Source organism: Pinus tabuliformis, chromosome 9 (genome assembly GCF_031772625.1).
Source record: "Pinus tabuliformis cultivar Carrire ecotype Pingquan chromosome 9, CPIR1, whole genome shotgun sequence".
NCBI classification, from domain to species: Eukaryota; Viridiplantae; Streptophyta; class Pinopsida; order Pinales; family Pinaceae; genus Pinus; species Pinus tabuliformis.
In genome coordinates this window covers 648,245,482-648,264,941 of record NC_142307.1, presented here as the reverse complement: position 1 = coordinate 648,264,941, position 19,460 = coordinate 648,245,482, and the positions used below count along the sequence as shown (strand labels likewise).

The 19,460-nt window shown below is 34.9% G+C and overlaps 1 long non-coding RNA gene across 1 annotated transcript; it reads right to left on the bottom strand.

Annotated features, from left to right (window-relative positions):
* Positions 1-423: 423 nt before the first annotated feature.
* LOC149150318 (uncharacterized) lies at positions 424-8,339 on the bottom strand. Its single transcript, XR_016263016.1, has 8 exons — positions 7,789-8,339; positions 7,217-7,692; positions 6,969-7,127; positions 1,841-2,475; positions 1,517-1,594; positions 1,203-1,363; positions 985-1,075; positions 424-830 (listed from the first exon to the last, which is right to left on the bottom strand). It is a non-coding gene; the product is annotated as an uncharacterized LOC149150318 (long non-coding RNA).
* Positions 8,340-19,460: the final 11,121 nt, after the last annotated feature.

Below are 19,460 nucleotides of genomic sequence, written 5' to 3'. Positions count from 1 at the left end.
ATCTTCATCAACTTTGTTAATGCTTGTCCTAATTTCCTCACTCTTAGAACTGAAGACAAAAACCATGAACAAAGGTGGGAAAAAATAAAACAAAACAAAACAAAGGAAAACCAACATGAAAAAAAAATTATCAAACTACAATTTAGCATGGCCATGCTCAAAAATGTAAAAAAAAAAACAGCAATAGTTGTAAAAAAAAACAAGTAAAAAACAATAGTTGTAAAAAAAAACAAGTAAAAAAAAAAGCAATAGTAAAAGATACAAATAGCAATAAAAAAAAAACAAAACAAACAAAAAGAAATAGTAGACACAGACTCTTCTCTGCAATCCCAAAAATTGCCCATGGCCAATCAAGGACATCCTGCACATAAAAAAAATAGAAGAGTATTAAATAGAGACCATAAAATATTATTATAACAAATATTAAATACACACCAAATATCTTATGATAAATATAAAACAAAGACAACATGATGATTCCAAAAATTTCCCATGGCCGATCAAGGACATCAAGGACATCCTGCACATCAAAAAAATAGAAGAGTATTAAATAGAGACCATAAAATATTATTATAAGAAATATTAAATACACACCAAATATCTTATGATAAATATAAAACAAAGACAACATGATGATTCCAAAAATTGCCCATGGCCGATCAAGGACATCAAGGACATCCTGCACATCAAAAAAATAGAAGAGTATTAAATAGAGACCATAAAATATTATTATAAGAAATATTAAATACGCACCAAATATCTTATGATAAATACAAAACAAAGACAATGTGATGATTGCAAAAACTGCCCATGGCCGATCAAGGACTGGCCTGCACATCAAAAAAATAGAAGAGTATTAAATAGAGACCATAAAATATTCTTATAAGAAATATTAAATACACACCAAATATCTTATGATAAATGTAAAACAAAGACAACATGATACAGCAGATAGCAAAGACTTTGCACCAAAAGAGAACCCACCTCTACCACTACCTCTTCATTGCACTATAATATAGTGTTTCTCACATAGATATTTCAATAGTTTCATCAATTATCTTCCATATTACTTTCCCTACATAGCATTGCACTCAATATTTAAATAAACAAGAAATAAATAACCCCAAAATTTGTATTGACAAAATGCTCTTGTACATCCATGTTACTAGTTTTACATGAAATTACCACGTTACTTGTTTTACCTGAAATTACCACTGATGTTGGCTTACTCTTAGTAGTTGAATTCTTTATTGTTTCAGATTTGCTCTTTTTTATTAGTTTGTAACAGACTTTGGAATTTCCGAACCTTGATTTACATGCCCAAGCAGCCTTGTCATTAAATGGATTTATACTTGGTGTTTACCTGCAATATCAGCAAACTCAAGCTACTGTGAAGAAATAGTTCTAACAAATAAATGATGGGTGTTTACTGCAATAATTGCTTTTGATGTGGTCTTTTCACTCAACTAAATCTGTGTAATATTACTATATGAAGACTTTAATTTATTATCCACACCTTAAGGAGAGGTGATGTCATTTGAAGTGGATGTTGACTTGGTTTGTTCATATAGATCCAGCATTTGATTGCTAACTTCTGCATATAAATTAACAATTGTAGTGGGTAGATTCTACATGTCACAAATTGACAAGTCACTTCTAATAATCAGTCCCCTACTTCCTAGTATATTTCACCTAACAACAATTCATGTGTATGAGCAATCAAAAAAAATATTTAGATATGATGACATTCTGTAAAATTTGAAAGTTATTATAAACCCAAACATTCTGCAAAAACACCAAATTATATCAAAGCAAATAAGTTTTAGCTAACCCAAATTACGTGAAAATATTCCCACCAAGGCCTCTCTGCATCTAATGGCAGTTTAATCTTCAATACTTAGCAGGAAGAAAGATAGCTCCAACATCGATATGTTAAGGCTTGCATTGGACGCAGAGGGTTGTAATCCCTGTAACACATAAAACAATTTTCTAATGTTGTTGAAAATCCAGAGATGCATGCAATCCAAAAAGCATAAAATATTGAAGAATAAGGATAAGGGACTGGAACACTCACCTACTATTCACAAAATTCCATGCTACTTGTGCTAAAAAATTTATGCAACATTAAAAATCTTGATTTGCGAAAACAATGTGTGTGTATGGATGATGCATGATAAAAGCAAAGGCCAGTGTGGAAAGAACCTGCTCAGCCATGAATACCACCTATTCCTGTTATTCATAGCACTCTTGAAAGCAAAAGAAAGTTGCATATATACAAATGAAGAATGCTACACAAACATTGAATCCATAAAACACATCCAAAATGTTAGCTCCTTAAAATTAATTAGCAAAAAATGACATAAAACATGTTACAACATGATTTCTACACCGTTCTAAACCATACCTTTTTTCCAATACCTTCAGCAGCAGTAAGGTTCCTCTTTTGTTGAATGTCCTAAACCAGCATTGTAGCATCTGGAGGAAGCACAATAGTTTCTTCTAAGTTAACATAACATAAAGGAACATGCATGGAATCGTAATAGTCTACACAAGGAAGTACATATAACTAATCATCAAAAGGTTGTATTTACAACATTTGGACTAATCACAATATGCATCCCCAACAATATACTAAATTGAACCAAAAAAACTTAAAAATGTGAGCCTACAAACCAAAAATAAATTATATAGATATTAGCTAATATCTTCTTGAATGCTTTCTAATGTCATCCACTCCATCCCCTCCTAAAAAAGTTGATATCAATGTGGTGAAAATAACTTGTGAATTGAAAATAAATAACAACTGAAAAAATTATACATGTGTCAACTATTTCTATTTGATTCAAACCTGACTATTTAAAAATAATTAAATAAACCTTGAAAAGAAGTCCAACCTTACGTGTCTTGCCTTAAGGTCAAGGAATTTGATACAATGCTCAATATTAATGTATTCACAAGAAAGAAAATTGTTTTCCCGTCAAAAATATAGTTCTACCATGTCCCAATTAAAAAATCATGCAGAAAAACATAGTTTACAAAGTTGCAAAAAGCCCAAAAATTTTGGAAAACAAACTGTGCAACAAGAACAAGAAAAAAGAACTAAACAGTTTGTCCTACTTGAAAATTTGGATAACTAAATATATTTAGAAAAAACTGACATCTAGATGTATGCAATACGATAAACATTCCTAAGTAGAAATGGGTGGTGGTTCAGATCTTTAAATCAGATATTTAGAAATCCACGATATTCTTGAAACTTTGACACTTTTTATGCACTGAAAAATTCAGTGGTACATTGGATTCTTGGGCATAACAATTGATGTTCAGCAGTGTTATCCAGCTCATATCACTTATTTTAACCACCCACTAAATTCTTAGATTCAAAGGTAGATGTGCTATGGGAAATTTTAAACAGTTTGTCCTACTTGAAAAGTTGGATAAGTGAGAATATAAATTGGAAAAACTCATCTAGATGTAGGGAATACAAGTAATATTTCTAGTTATAAAGGGGTGTTAGTTCATACGTTTAAATTAGATTTTTAGACATCCACGATATTGTTCAAACTTGAGACACTTTTAAGTTTTTATATGCATTGAAATTCAGGGGTATGTTGGATTCTCGGGCATGAAGTCATCCATCAACCTAAAACATGTTCTCCCTCAACCTACTACTAGAAACATGTTCTCCCTCAACCTAAAACATGCCTAACCATATTGAAAAGAGCATTCAACATATTGTTTACTTTGTTACAATGGCCAGTAACTATAATACTCATTAACTCTGTCATAAAACAATTGACTGATATTCTCTGATAATAATAGAGGCAATAGAGGCATTTTCAAGGATGATGAATTGTTGAGATTGAAAGAACTTGAAAGTTGAAAGTAAAAGGAAGGTTAAATTGTTAAGGCAAAAGGATATGGATTGAAGGATAAAAAGAAAATCCACCTAGGTTGATATGGGGGTGGTAAAAGAACACCAAGTATTTCTATCACTTTTATAGAAAAAGAATCAATTATATTTGGATCATGAAAAATGCAAATGGCCTTGACATAAAGGGGTTCCATGACTTGGTTGAGAGTTAGGTGTTAGAGACTTTGGAAAACAATATTCAAGAGCTACAACAAATACCTAGATATTGTTGAAAGCATTGTCTATGTTGGGATCCTCGTGATCAATATCACCCTCTAAGCATTAAAATAATTAAGGAGTTCAACAATCAATGCCACTAACATTAAGGTACATAGAGGGGCTTGTTGCTCTTGATTAAATTCTAGTTACATACCCTTAGGGATTATCATCCGTGCTTAGTGCTAAAATTCATAATTTAATGCCCTTGACTCAACCACCTAATTCATGCTCTTGGGCTACTTGGTATCATCTTCAGATTCCCTTCCAAGTCTTTTCCTGGGAGCATTTCCAGGTTCGATATCGCAAGGGTCGTTTGCTTCTTGGTAGATGTCCCAGAGGTGTTGTCTCCATAGGTAGAACAAGATAGAGGGGCACTCTTCATTAAATGCTCGTTACATACCCTTGTATATGACAAAATTTTATGGAAACGTTGCAATCCCTCAATTCTAAAATTCTAAAAGTTGTTACGTCTGCTGAATTTGGGGTGGGATCTAAAATTCTATTTTTTCCATATTAAATCCAATGAGGTTGGAACCTCTCGAACATCCTGAGTCTATTAATAGTAATGTTAACAATTTAATTAAAAGGACTTTTACTTAAGAATTTAACATTACCATTGATTACATAGCATACATCTAACATTGTCATTAATTGCATAATATAAGTAGGGCCCTACTGTTGAATATTAGGCTACACACTCAGAAATTATTGTTTTTATAAAAATAATTTGCATTCAGCCCACACATGCCACACAAACATGTCATACTGCCCCACATGTTTTGTATGGATGTTGAAATGCAATGTACAGACGCTGAAACGTGGGGTTTGGTGCCTAAAATGCATTTCAGCCACGTTTTGTGGTTTCCACACCGAAATGCGGCTGGTACAAGAGGGGGGTTCCACATTTCCTGCAACTTAGGGTGAGAGGAATGAGCCCTTTTGAATCCCTTCCAGATGATGCATTGGATGTGAGGTGGGTTGGGAGTTTGTGCACCCATATTTGAGGGATGCAACTTAGGGTGAGAGGAATGAGCCCTTTTGGAATCCCTTCCAGATGATGCATTGGATGTAAGGTGGGTTGGGAATTTGTGCACCCATATTTGAGGGAGACTTGAGGGAGACTAAAGGAATTTGGTGGCAGGTTGAAGATTTTTTCCACCATTGAAGGACCTTTGAAGACCGGATGTTGTGCTAAAGGCCCCTATTTTCCCCTCATTTATAGATATGGATTACTCTTTGAGGGGGCTTGTGCGCCTTTGCTTTGTACATGTGGCATGAATCCCCCTCAAATTATGTACTTTATATTAGTTAATTAAAGACATGTGGCATGAATCCCCCTCAAATTATGTACTTTATATTAGTTAATAAAGGAGAGGGCATTTTTCCTCACCCTCCATAAGAGGGAGTAGAGGCTTTTAGCCTAGAAAATTAATATTTTAATGCAAGGGAAGTTGAGCACCTCCTCTATAAGAAATCCTTTAGCAAAGTCTAAAATTTCTAAAATTTCCTCTTGTTTCATAATTTTGTCTATGGATGGATGACTTGAACGAATTCATGAGAAGTTGCACTCTAGATAGATATTGGTAGAGGATATTGGTAGATCCTGATGAGAAAGGCCTTGTTGATGTGGATAGACATTTTTCATGAATTGTTATTGGTGAATTTTGATAGATTTTCTATACCATAATTTTGTTGGTATTTTTATCTCATTGTCTTCCTTCAACAATATTTTCATCAAATTCTTTTGAGGTGACCTAAGTGAAACTCCCTTTCTTATTTATCCTTACAAATTGTGGGTAGTCCCTAGCCTCTAGGGTACACAAGTTAGTCCTCTAGGGTCCTTGACCAAGCATCTTTGGACCTCTCATCAAGCTCTTTTGAGATTACTTAAGCTTAGCTCTCCCTTATCCCATCTTTGAATATTGAAGAACACTAAGTGAAAACTCTAGGGCACAAAAGTTTGCTTTGGTCTTTGAATCTAAATCTACTCCATTTCTCTCAAATTGTGTTGCTCCTTGATCCCATATGCCCCCAAAATATATTGGCAAGTTAAGGCATTAATCATCTATCCTCCATCACCCCTTGTCCTCATAAATCATTTTAACTATTTGTTGGGCCTTTACTCTGTGATTCCTTGCTTTTGTTTCATTGGGGACCTTTTCCCTTGAACTCAAACCTAGAAATTACCCAGAAGAACTCTAGCAATCCTATCCACCTTAAAACCTAATGGTTCAATCCTTTGATTGGTGATATTTGAAGGAACTATTGACATGGTTGGACCATGACATTAAATCTATGATATCTAGTAGGGAGAACCTTAGTTGATCTAGAGGGAGTCGGCCAGAAGTGAGAAAGTTGGCGAAGTGACATTGGCTTCCTCTTGAGTACACAAGATCCCACACTTGAGCTTTTGGAATTTATCTCGATAAATGCACAATTTTGTTGGAATAGGACCTACTTTAACTTCCCTACTCACTAAGCCCAAAAAAAACAAACCAAAAAAATTAAATAGAGAAAAAAAAATATATATTATGAAAAATCTCACAATGGAAACAAAATTTGCATTAGAAATATTAAACAAGTATTGAATGTAGTGTGAAAAATCACAAATTTATAAGTAATTTTATGTAAAAAATTATATTATGAAGACTAGAAATTGTATACCCCAAAATAAGTGAGAAAGGAGGAGAACCATCATATTTGAAAGAAAAGAACCTCATAACAAAACTAAAAGAGGACTTACCCTTTGTTTGTATACCCTAAATAAGTGAGAAAGGAGGAGAACCATCATATTTGAAAGAAAAGAACCTCATAACAAAACTAAAAGTGGACTTACCCTTTATCTCATGCCTTTGCACTTTTCTAAATTGTCCCATGCCTCTCCCACACAAAGATATTTCAATAGGTTCAGCAATGTGTCTCCACATCCTTTTATCTACATTGCAATGCACTCAATAAACAATAGTTTCATTAATGCTTCTACACCTTCCCTTATCTGCAATGCAATGCGTTCAATAAATGAATAAATCACAAAACATATAAGATGCTTATAATTTAAATAAGCACACACGGAATCATATATACCTCATAATTCTTAGCCTTCACCTTCACCTAATGCACCTATGGAATCTACATTCCATCAACACTAGGACCCACCTTTATTTCACAAACTACCCAACCAATCCAAAAAATATTAAACATAAATCATAAAATTTTAAGAGAAACAACAAAAGTCTTCGGAAAAATATTAAATAATAGTATGAGAAATCTTACCATAGAGTTGATGAGTAATGGTCAACATTAAATAAGTGAAAAAGGAGACAAACCAGTGTTCTTAAAGAGAGGACTTGATAGCAAAACAAATTAGCATGTGATGCTCACAAATGCCAAAAAAAATAAGAAATATCAATGGAAAAACTAAATAAAGGAACTCACCATTTATGTTAGAAGATAACTCACCCTCAAAGCCATTTTACCTTTGCTATATTGCCCCACATCTCTCACACGAAGATATTCAATGATTTCAACGATGCTCCTCCACCTTCTTTAATTTGCATTTCCTTTATATTGAAAGGAAAACATATGATATAAAATAAGAAATATCAATGGAAAAACTAAATAAAGGAACTCACCATTTATGTTAGAAAATAACTCACCCTCAAAGCCATTTTACTTTTGCTATATTGCCCCACATCTCTCACACGAAGATATTCCATGATTTCATTGATGCTCCTCCACCTTCTTTAATTTGCATTTCCATTAAATTTAAAGGAAAAAATATGATATAATTATGAAGCAACAAATGAGTTAAACTAAAACAAGCATGGAACTTTATAATTATGCAGTAGCAAACAAGTAAATTACTCAATTACTCCATACCTATATAATTATGTAGTAGCAAACAAGTAAATTACTCAATTACTCAATACATACGTCCATACTTCCATTGCTTTTGCCCACTACACTCAAGAGTCAAAACCCATAAAATGGGTTGTAAGGACCTCCTTAATATCCTCACCCACCCAAGAAAAAAGAATGAAAAAATAAATAAAATATGAGAGCTCATAAGAAAAACAAAATATCAAGCCACAAGTTAGCATGGCCATGCTCATAAATGCAAAAAAAATAAAATCCATAAAAGTGGCAAAATACAACAATAGAAAAAGATGCAACTAACAATTGCACAAAACACCAAAATTAACAAAAAAAAAAAAAAAGAAAAAAAAAAAAAAAAAACAAGTTGAGAGAAACAATAGATTAAGACTTCGATTTGCAACCCCCAAAATGTGTCGAGGCCAACCAAGGACACCTTGTACACCAAAAACATATGAAAAATATTAGATAGGCATAAAATGTTGTGCGAAATATGACAAATATCAAAAATATTTTATGAGAAATCTTAAATAAAGCCACCAATATAATGATTAATCTTATGCACTAGAAAGTAAATCTTATGCAAAGACTAAAATCACCAACCCTGAATATAGGTAAGAAGGGGAATATAGGTAAAAAGGGATAATTGTCGTATTTCATAGAAGAATTTCATAGCAAATCATACACGAATTTAGCACCCAAAAAAAACTCTTATCTACACTTTACCTCTCTCTTAAAGATATTTCAGTGGTTTCATTGATGATATATTCCACTATCTGCGTCGTATTGCATTGAATTAAATAAAATATGAAATACAAATAAAACGTTGTAAGATATATGAAATATAAAATGTTGTAAGATATATGAATTAAATAACATGCAAAAATATGAAATACGCATAAAACGTTGTAAGATATATGAAATATAAAATGTTGTATGATATATGAAATAAAGATTGAAAAATATTAAGAGTAATATCAAAGAATGACCAAAAATATTATGAGGAATCTTATATACTAGAAAGTACATCTTATGTAAAGACTAAAAAAAAATAAACCCTAAATAGGTAAGGAAGAAGGATCATATATAGGTAATAGCAAAGAAGGATCATATATAGGTAATAGCAAATCATATATGGCCATTTGCACCAAAAGAGAACTCACCTATACCTTTGCATACTATTGCAATCTCTCCCTCACAAGGACATTTTAGTTGTTTAATTAATAATATTTTATGTTGCACTACTTTCATTGCATTATGTCAATAATGAGATAAATGACAAATAATGTAAGATGCCTAAATTTCAAATAAACATAGATGGAACTATACATAAACAAAAAATCATAAATCCTAAATAAGTAAGGAGGAAGGATCATATATAGGTAAATAGGTCATAGCAAATCATATATGGACATTTGCACCAAAAAGAACTCACCTCTACCTTCGCACACCATTGTAATCTCTCCCTCACAAGGACATTTCAGTACTTTATTTAGTAACCTTTTATGTTACAACCTTTTATGTTACATTACCTGCATTACATTATGTCAATAACAAGATAAATGACAATTGCAATCTCGACCTCACAAGGACATTTTAATAGTTTATCTAGTAACCTTTTATGTTACATTACCTACATTACATTATGTGAATAACAAGATAAATGACAAATAAATTAAGATGCGTAAAATTTAAATAAACATAGATGGAACTATGCATAAACAAAAATTCATAATTCCTCAATAACAAAGGAGTAAAATTTAAATAAACATAAATGGAACTATGCATAAACAAAAATTCATAATTCCTCAATAACAAAGGAGGAGGTAGAATCATTTTATTGAAACAAGAAAATATCCATGTTGGAATTAAAAAGAGAACTAACCTTGTACTTTTGCACTCCCCTACACTTCTCGAAGTCTCCCACACACAAAACCAAATGTTCCCTCCACCTTCCTTTACCTAGATTTCAATTGCACTCACTATATAAATAAATCCCAAATATAGAATGCATTTAATTTAAATGCAGACACACATGATACCATAGAAACACATGATACCATACCCACCTCCTCCTCTTACTTAGTCTTCCCCTTCACCTAATGCACTTATGCAATCTACACCATCACTAGCACTTGCCTCTATATCTCCACGTACTAAATCCAACAAAAGTCAAAACATAAAATATTAAATGAAGACCAAAAAGTTTTAAGACAAACAACAAAAAAATTGAAAGAATAACTTCGGCGTAAATCACATGTAGACAGACATGCTAAGCTGGTTCTGTTTCTTCAACTTGTCCTGACGATGAACCACACTAGTTGGTTCGAAACGCGTCGACAAATGTATATCTACATGTGATTTACGCCGAAGTTATTCTTTCAACTATTATGGATCACAGAAGCCTCAATTCAACAAAAAAATTATAAGAAATATTAATGTTTAACTAGACATTCAAAGATATTATGAGAAATCTTAATCATAGGCCAAGACAAAAATTTATCAATAATATTATGCAAAAGTACATTTTATTGAATATTCCATGACCAAAAATCATAAACCCTCAATAAGGAAGGAGAGTAGAACAATAGCATTGAAGAGGAGAAGATATGCATACTAGAACCAAAAGAGAACTCACACTCTACCTTTGAACTCTCCTACATCGTCTCTCTTACATAAAAATATTTCAAAAGTTTCCATTGGAGAAATATTTCATAAGTTCCAACATTGCTTCTCCACCTTTACTCGTCCATCTTTCTTTACCTGCATTTGCAGTGTACACTTAATAAATAAGAGACTGCCAAATAATATAAGATGCATCTAATTTTAATAACCAAAAGAGAACTCACACTCTACCTTTGAACACTCCTACATCGTCTCTCTTACATAAAAATATTTCAATAGTTTCCATTGGAGAAATATTCAAAAGTTTCAACGTTGCTTCTTCACCTTTACTCGTCCATCTTTCTTTACCTGCATTTGCACTGTACACTTAATAAATAAGAGAATGCCAAATAATATAAGATGCATCTAATTTTAATAGAAGTAGATCTTATGCTACCAAAAATTATAAACCCCAAATTGGTAAGGAGGCTGGGAAACATTGTATCTAAACTAAGAGGATTTTATAGTAGAACATAAATGAGTCTTGCACCAAATGATAATTGATCCTCTACCTTTGCTTCTACTTTTGCTATAGTGCTCCACATCTTCTTGATAAAAAGTCAATAGTTTCATCAGTGTTCATTCACCTTTCTAGCTCTATATTGCATCTAAATTTAAAATGGGCATGAATAGAAGCAAATGATATAATGATGAAGCAATAAATGAGTTAAATTAAAATGGGTGAAACCATATAATTATGTAGTAAAAAACAATGAAATTCCCCTTATACATACCTCTTTTTCCTTTGCCCATAAACAAATTACATACCTCTTCGCCTTTGCCCACTACAATATGGACTCCACATCATCCCTAAACCCACACTATGGGTTGTTAAGGTCTTCCTTGATTTCTCCACCCAAATTGGTAAGGAGGCTGGGAAACATTATATCTAAACTAAGGATTTTATAGTAGAACATAAATGAATCTTGGACCAAAAGATAACTCATCCTCTACCTTTGCTTCTACTTTTGTTATAGTGCTCCAAATCTTCCTGATAAAAAGATATTCAATAGTTTCATCAGTGTTCATTCACCTTTCTAGCTCTATATTGTATCTAAATTTAAAATGGGCATGAATAGACGCATATGATATAATGATGGACCAACAAATGAAACACCCAAATTGGTAAGGAGGCTTGGAAACATTACATCTAAAGGATTTTATAGTAGAACATAAATGAGTCTTGCACCAAAAGATAACTCATCTTCTACCTCTTCTTCTACTTCTGCTATAGTGCTCCACATCTTCCTGATAAAAAGGTATTCAATAGTTTCATCAGTGTTCATTCACCTTTCTAACTCTATATTGCATCTAAATTTAATATTGGCATGAATAGACACATATGATATATTGATGAACCAACAAATGAGTTAAATTAAAATGGGCATGAAACCATATAATTATGTAGTAACAAACAAATAAATTCCACTTATATATACCTCTTTTACCATTGCCCATAAACAAGTAAATTCCCCAATTACATACCTCTTCGCCTTCGCCCGCTACAATATGGACTCCACATCATCCCTAAACCCACACTATGGGTTGTTAAGGTCTTCCTTGATTTCTCCACCCAATGAATAAAAAAAGAAAAATAAATCAAAACACAAGAAAAATAAAATACTAAACCAAAAATTAGCATGGCCATGCTCATAAAGTCAAAGATAGAGCCACAACATTAAAGAAAAAAAAAAAAAAAACAAAAAAAAACAAAAAACAAAAAACAAAAAAAAACAAACAAACTTAGCAAACAACAATAGCAAAAAATAAGACCAACAATTGAAAGAAAAAACATAACAAGACAAACAAAAGTATGCTTTACAACCCCAAACAATGATAGCAAAAAATAGAACCAACAATTAAAACAAAAAACAAAAAAACAAGAAAACAAGAAAAAAAACATAACAAGACAAACAAGAGTATGCTTTACAACCCCAAAAGTGTCCATCAGTATGCTTTACAACCCCAAAAGTGTCCATCGCCAACCATGGGAACCCTGCACATCAAAAAAAGAGAGGTATTAAATGGAGACTAGAAAATAATACGAAAAGTATTAAATACACACAAAATATTGTGAAAAATATGAAACAGAAATCAAAATATTTATCTGAAATCCTAAGCAAAGACTAAAATGTCTTATGAATAACCTTATCCACCAAAAGATACATCTTATTCAAACACCAAAAATCATAAACTTAAATAGGTGAGAGAAAAGAACTAAAGTGTTTTCAACGAGAAGATTCTATAGCAGATTATGAATGGATTTCGCACCAAAAGAAAACTCACCTTCACCTTTGTCCCTTTACTACACTATAATGTCTCTCTATAATGTCTCTCTTATGAAGATATTTCAGTAGTTTCATTAATGATCCTCTATGTTCTTTTTACCTACATTGCATTGTATTTATAATGACCAATAGTGTAAGATTCCTTTAATATAAAGAAAGGCATGTATGGGACGATAGATACACCGCAACATTTGCAACATTCACCTTTACCCAATACATTTGCGGAATCTTGGACCATTAAGACCTACATTTATCTCCCACCCACTAAACCAAACAAATATTAAACCATAAAATATTAAATAAAGATCAAAATATCTTATGAAAAATCTTAAAAGGACACCAAAAACCTCATGAAAGATTTGTTGAATTTTGTTGCTATGGTTGGTCTTCATAATCAAGCTTTAGCCCTCCAAATATACAAGAAAGTGATAAATATATATGTGGATTCCAAGTCGGCTTCAAAAGAAGAAATTTTGAATGTCTGCCTCCAAATGTAAGGTCGGCTTCAAGTCAGCCCCCGTGAAGGGACACACGTATTTAACTCATTCAACATCTATGTATTGGCATTCATCCTCTCCATTTGGGCATCCATTTTGAATCATAAGAAAGACGAATCTAAGGCATAATTTGAGACATGATCTGAGGTAGAAAGAGGATGAATCTTAGGGAGAATAAGAGGACCGAAATTCTGGGCAGTAGGATGAGTTTCTGGGTAGCAGGCCAAAGTTTTGGGCAGGAGGACGGATTTAACTCCATTTGACCAGGTTTGACCTGGGTTTGGTTACTAGTCGGTTTGACTTTATTTTTTACTAGGAAATCAGATTGTAACTCTTGTTGAATTGGAAACTTTCTCTCAGAAAAGGTTGTTGAGTTTTTCCTTGGTTAGGGTTTTCCTAGGATAAATTTTGTGTCTCTTGTTTGGTTCCCTTTATGATCCTAGGATAAATTTTGTGTCTCTTGTTTGGTTCCCTTTATGATCCTATTGCTTTTTTTTTTTTACTATTGAAGATTTTCTAGGTATAATTGCTTAATGATGAATGTAACACAAGTAATTTTGTGTCTCTTGTTTGGTTTTCTCTTTATGATCCTACTGCTTTATTTTTTTACTGCTTTATTTTTTTTACTGTTGAAGATATTATATGTATAATTGCTTAATGATGAATGTAACACAAATTAAAGTAATGAAATCATTGCAAGTACTTATCAATCTAGAAAGTCATGAAAAATCAACATGGTTTCAGAGGTATGGTGTCAGAGAAGCCACCAAAGAGACTTGAAGAAGGCCAAGAAACCAAACATTGAAGAGAAACTACCAAGTATTTTTGTCCTATGAAGGCCAAGCTCTTCCCTAGCCTAAAATCCAATTGAAAGAAGGATGATCACCTACTAATATTTCTATTCTTGTGTCTACGAGAGGATCGAAGTCCTTACGATGCCTTAGTTTACAAACAAAAAGAAACATATATTTCGGGCAGCTGAGGTAAGGAAAAGATTTAGGCCATAGACCTGGAAAGCTTTAGTCTAAGTTGTTGAGGGCCGAAAGGCCTCAAGGTTGATAGTAACAAAGGTTGAGAAACCTCATAAGGTGACCAAAAAGAATATGAAGTTGCCTCAGACCTTGGAAAAGCCAACGAGTTTATGAATAAGGCAGTTAAATCAGTATAAGAGCTATTTCTTGAAGATTGGTTGTTAGGAAGACTGAATGTATAGACTTCAGAGGACTTGATTAGGCTTGCCTTGAAAGGATGTGAAACTTTTGTTGTGCACTTGAAGAAATTATGTCAAACACGAACATGCCTCTTTCAATCAATTTAAGCACAAAACTACTTTTAATATGGAGTTGAAACTCTTGAGACAGTTTACAGTTTAAATAATTCAAGCATAACATATGATGTGATTCAAAGTACCAACACATATCTACATTTGACAAGGCAATGGCATTTTTCTGTGTTTTCAATATCTGTAAAAGGGACCAAAATGATATCTTAATGGCAGCAAAACACACTGAGAAGATTCGATGTAATACCATGGTGGGCTGAAGGATTTGGATGTGTGAAGGCATCCTTCAGAGTGAAGATGACTTTGGTTTGGATGTTCATGGTGTTCTTACAGATGATTGCAATGAATGTGGGAATTGAAGGATCAGTGTACAAATACAAGGACACTTCCTTCAAGGATAGTGGAATCGCTTACCTGCTTTATGAAGGAAATGAAGGCATGACAACCTCGATCACCTCCAATCAAAAGTCTAGATCCGGCTCTAACAATGGAAAATCTTACATCAAGTTTGAAGATATTCCTTTGCAAAGAACAAGGGGAAGTTATTACTCAGCATTCAATAATGGAACACAACATGGTTTGCCTCTAGATTCCCTTAATGACATATGGGTGGAGGTCGGATTAGATCTCTAGATTCCTTGCACCCGTACACTGCTATACCAAAAGGGAGGAGGTCAGATTAGATCTTTTGACTCCATTCACCTGTACATTATTATGTTAAAAAGGTGGAGGTCGGATTAGATCTCTGGACTCCTTGCACTTGTACATTGCTACACTAGAAAGGTGGAGATCGGATTAGATCTCTGAACTCCCTGCACCTGTACACTGTTATGCTAAAAGGGTGGAGGTCGGATTAGATCTTTGGACTCCTTGCACTTGTACACTGTTATGCCAGAAGGGTGGAGGTCGGATTAGATCTTTGGACTCCATGCACCTATACACTATTTATGTTAAAATAGTGGAGGTCAGATTAGATCTCTGGACTCCCTACACCTGTACATTGTTATGCTGAAAGGGTGGAGGTCAGATTAGATCTCTGGAATCCTTGCACCTATACTGTTATGGTAAAAGCGTGGAGTTCGTATTAGATCTCTAGATTCCATGCACCTATACATTGTTATGCTAAAAGGGTGGAGGGCGGATTATATCTCTGGACTCCCTAAACCTGTACACTGCTATGCCGAAAGGGTGGAGGTCAGATTAGATATTTGGACTCCTTGCACCTGTACATTGTTATGATAAAAGGGTGGATGTCGGATTCGATCTCTAGACTCCCTTCACCTATACATTGTTATGCTAAAAGCACGGAGGTCAGATTAGATCTTTGGACTCCTTGCACCTGTACATTGTTATGCCAGAAGGGAAGAGGTCAGATTAGATCTCTGGACTCCCAGCACCTGTAACATTGTTATGCCAAAATGGTGGAGGTTGGATTAGATCTCTGGATTCCCTACACCTATACATTGTTATGCTAAAAGGGTGGAGGTCGGATTAGATCTCTGGAATCCCTCACCTATACATTGTTATGGTAAAAGCGTGGAGTTCCGTTAAAATTGGAAACCAGGGCAAAACTTCATGTGGGTCATCTTATTCATGGCTTATAATATTTTTATTAGATTCCTCTCGTCGAGAGGTGTAGGATTGATATAAAGATCATCCGATTCCGATAAGTATTCATGGAGATATGAATTTATTTTGATTATGGAATTATTATCAAGCCGACCTACAACTCATGTAGGCTTAGAAACCCAACAGTCGCATCTATTCACCCACCAACATTGTGTATAAATATAAGAGGACTTTTCCTCATTTGGACTCACTCATCTCATCACATCTCTCTCTCTCTACAGCGCAGATATGAGTCTCTTCTCTATTGCACTGAAATGGGTCTCTCTCTCTCACACATGTGAAGCCGGAAGCTATTGAATCTGAAGCTGCAACTGCAGAATCAAAGATTGACTTGCGTGGCCTAGAATATCTCCTCTTTGGAACTGCACTGTAGGTTCATCTGAACCTCCTCTGAAAGCCGCAACTTTTGGTGGTGGAATGAAGTCAATCCGACGAATGGTTTGCAAGATATCGACTGCCCTAGTTTGAAGCCGGAAACTGCTGAAACTGAAGCTGCAACTGCAGAAGCAAAGATTGACTTGCGTGGCCTAGAAGATCTCCTCATCTGAACTGCGTTGTAGGTTCATCTGAACCTCCTCTGGAAGCTGAAACTTTTGGTGGTGGAATGAAGTCAATTCGACTGTCGGTTTGTGAGATATGGTCTGCCCTAGTTTGATAATGAAGCCGCTAATGCTGATGCTACTGATCTAGGGTTTGCTACTGCTGATATGAATCAGATTTATTGTACTATCTCTCTCTGCTGAATTATTGAAGATAAAAAAAGATTTGATCAAAGGGTTTCCCCACACATTGTGGGGTTTGTCCCTGGCTAGCCGCCACATCTTGTGTCTCTTGTCTTGGCTTGTTTTCTATCGATCGTTTAATGTTCTATCTGCACTTTACTTTATGTACATGTGATTGCTAATCGGTGGAATATAATAAGAAAAAGAAGTAAATTGTTATAAGCATAGAACATACCATAACTTAACATGGTATCAGAGCTGAGGTGAAGACAAAGCCCAAGCAAGAGCAAGAGCAATCATTGAAGAGAAGAATGGCAAGGCTATCCTAAAAGAACTATGGGGTCCTCAACACTCTTTCCTGCCGAAGACAAGCTCCATGAGAAAGCCGACTATCACGGATGGAAGCTATCTATCGATCTAACCCTTGAAGATCAAGGAGTGTTGGACCATGTAAGAGGCAATATTGTTGAGCCTTCATCAAATGCATCTGCTGCTGCCTGGAACAAATGGAAAAATGGAGAAGTCAAAACAAAGAAGATCATCCGGGACTCTATCGACAAGCGCTTGGTGGCCTACATCTCTGATCTAGACACCTCCAAGGAAACCTACGACAGACTGGTGAGTTTATTTAAAGTTAATGATGCAAATCAAGTTTTGTTTCTTAGAAATAAGTTGAGGGAAATCAAGAAGGGTAAAGATGAAAGTATGCAAGCATACTTCTTAAGAATCACCGAGATCAAGAACGATCTCCTATCTATTGGGGAAACTATTACTGACAGAGAGATGGCACTCACAACTCTCGGAGGATTACCATCTGAATGGTATGTGTTCAGGACTACTCTTCTGAACAATAATGTAATTCCTAGTTTCTAGGAATTAATGGCTAGATGCATTCAAGAAGAAACAAGGGTAGAAGAGCAGGAAATGCCCTTGCCTAAAGGTCCTCCTGCTGCTTTTTCTTCTCTTGCTAGGAGAAGAAATAATTATGGGTCTAAAGGAAAGGCTGATCTAAGGGTGGAAGAAAAGGACGATGTTTCATCTGCGATGAAGCAGGTCACTATGCAAGGGAGTGCCCTAATAGAAAGGACTCACATTGGGACGATGATCAAAATTCCTCTGATGGCAATCAAAGGAATGACAAAGTCAACAGCAAAGGTAAGAGGAGAGTTGGGAATCAAGGAAGAGGACAAGCATTCAAGAAGGCCAGAAATTCCAGGATGTATTAAATGCACGTGACCTCAAAAAGAACCTAGTGTCCATCTTGGGAACGGAAGACAAAGGATACAAGGTAACCTTCAGCGATGGCAAGGTATGTATATGGAAAAATAATGTTAAATATGCCTTTACTCTTGGGTTTAGTGATTCATTATATCAGGTCGATGGAAGTCTGCTAGGTGTCATGTCTTATGACACATCTCTTCAGTCTGAACTTTGGCATTAGAGGTTTTCCCCCCTTCATTATAAAGCTATACTCGGTGTAAGACAAATGGTGATAGGGATGCCCGAATTCTGAATAGAGAATGAAGGCGTATGTCCAGGATGTGCTGAAGGAAAGCTCAAAAGGGGACCATTCCCCTCAAGCCAAAGCAAGACCTCTGATATATTTCAATTGGTTCACTCAGGCATACCTGAGGTTGGCATTAAGAGGGAGACTACTACACCACATACTCCTGAGCAGAATGGTGTGGTGGGAAGGAAGAACTGCACGATGATGGAAGCTGTCTGGGCCATGCTACATGATCAAAGACTTCTGATGTTTCTATGGGCTGAAACTACAATCACCGTCGTATATGTACAAAATTGATGCCCTCGTCAAGCATTGGGTTCCAAGACTCCTAAAGAAAATTTCACCGCAAGGTGAACAATCTTTCGACTTTGAGGAGCTCTCAAGAAGCCAACACCAGGGAACCGAAAGAAAAGGATGATGAATCAATGCCTGATGTAGAAGAACCCATGGATCTGATAGATTCTCATCCACATGAGCCTTCCTCTTCTAGGAAGAGGCCTTCATGGCTTAGGGGGATACTTGATGATGCTAAAAGACATGCTGCACCCTGAGGAACCTTCCGTCAAAGTAAGAAACTTAACAGGTATAAGGGATACCTAACCATCATGAGCACGATCATACAAAATGAGCCTTCGTCATTCTCAGATGTTGTCAAGCATCAAGTATGGAAGGATGTTATGACCGTAGAATATGAGTCTATTATGGAGAATGATGTCTGGGAAGTAGTTCCTAGACCCTGGACAAGAAAATTGTTACTTCAAAATGGCTTTACAAGATAAAGCATGCAGCAGATGGAAGCACAGAAAATTATAAGGCTCGTTTTGTTGCTCGAGGTTTCTCCCAAAAAGAAGGTATAGACTATGATG